At 48.7% G+C, this 1,038-nt stretch overlaps 4 non-coding genes across 4 annotated transcripts; 1 reads left to right on the forward strand and 3 right to left on the reverse strand.

Moving 5' to 3' along the window:
* Positions 1 to 233: 233 nt before the first annotated feature.
* Positions 234 to 306, reverse strand: Pmar_PMAR009122. Its single transcript has one exon. It is a non-coding gene; the product is annotated as a tRNA-Ala (tRNA).
* A 179-nt stretch (positions 307 to 485) lies between these two features.
* Positions 486 to 559, forward strand: Pmar_PMAR009123. Its single transcript has one exon. It is a non-coding gene; the product is annotated as a tRNA-Ile (tRNA).
* A 98-nt stretch (positions 560 to 657) lies between these two features.
* Pmar_PMAR009124 lies at positions 658 to 730 on the reverse strand. Its single transcript has one exon. It is a non-coding gene; the product is annotated as a tRNA-Phe (tRNA).
* Positions 731 to 895: 165 nt separating this feature from the next.
* On the reverse strand, positions 896 to 968 carry Pmar_PMAR009125. The gene has a single exon. It is a non-coding gene; the product is annotated as a tRNA-Met (tRNA).
* Positions 969 to 1,038: the final 70 nt, after the last annotated feature.

Consider the following 1,038-nt stretch of genomic DNA (forward strand, 5'->3'; position numbering starts at 1 on the left):
GATTGCCTAGAAATTATTTGGTGGTTGTGTAACCAATTATCACCATGCTGACGAGTCACGCGATTCGAGGGAATTTCAAACTACAAACAGGGAACTTTAGCCAATGATTGGTGACGTTTAATCCTCGTGCAACCTGATCCATCATTGTACCTTACTTCTTACACTTCAAACTTCAGATACCTTTCAACGATGTAATGCAGTTGAATTACTCATGCTAGCAACGTCAAAGAAAATGGAGAACCCGGGCATCGATCCCGGTGCCTCTCGCTTGCTAAGCGAGCGCTCTACCATTTGAGCTAGTCCCCCACGCGCGTGCTTTCAGAGATGCTTATGCTTTGTGAGGGTCGCTCAAATGGCCCCTGATCCCCTTGCCCAAAGTTGGATATACCGTGGACCGGAGTCTAGCGCCACGTGCCCACTTTGGCAACATTGGACAGGGGGAGTGGGGACGCACGTGAGTTTCATACCTTTACCATGTGCAGTTTGGTCGTTTAGCTCAGTCGGTTAGAGCATCGTGCTAATAACGCGAGGGTCGCAGGTTCGAGCCCTGCATCGACCACTCTTTATTTATCTTTGCTCACTCGTGTTCTCGCTAGCTCGACCTAGGGCGGAATGGATCAGTACAGACTCATTCCGACTAAAACTTAAACTCAATAATGCCCAGACCCAGGATCGAACTGAGGACCTCCAGATCTTCAGTCTGGCGCTCTCCCAACTGAGCTATCTGGGCTGAATCACGAATACATCGGATCACCTGCCTGCGTGGCCGATAGACATTTTTATCAGTAATGGAAAACGTCCTTCCGAGCCAGTGAACACTTTTCACAGTAATGGAAAACATCCTTCCGAGCCAGTGAACACTTTTCACCAATGAAAAGCACCACCTGATTCACAATGCGGCCTGCGAGGATCGAACTCGCGACCTTAGGATTATGAGACCTACGCGCTACCTACTGCGCCAAAGCCGCATGAAAGGCGGTAAATGTCCAAGAGTGGAGTTGACCGACTTACCTTTATCATTTCTTTTTTGATCTTTCC

This window comes from Perkinsus marinus, assembly GCF_000006405.1.
Source record: "Perkinsus marinus ATCC 50983 genomic scaffold scf_1104296964162, whole genome shotgun sequence".
NCBI lineage: Eukaryota > Perkinsozoa > Perkinsida > Perkinsidae > Perkinsus > Perkinsus marinus.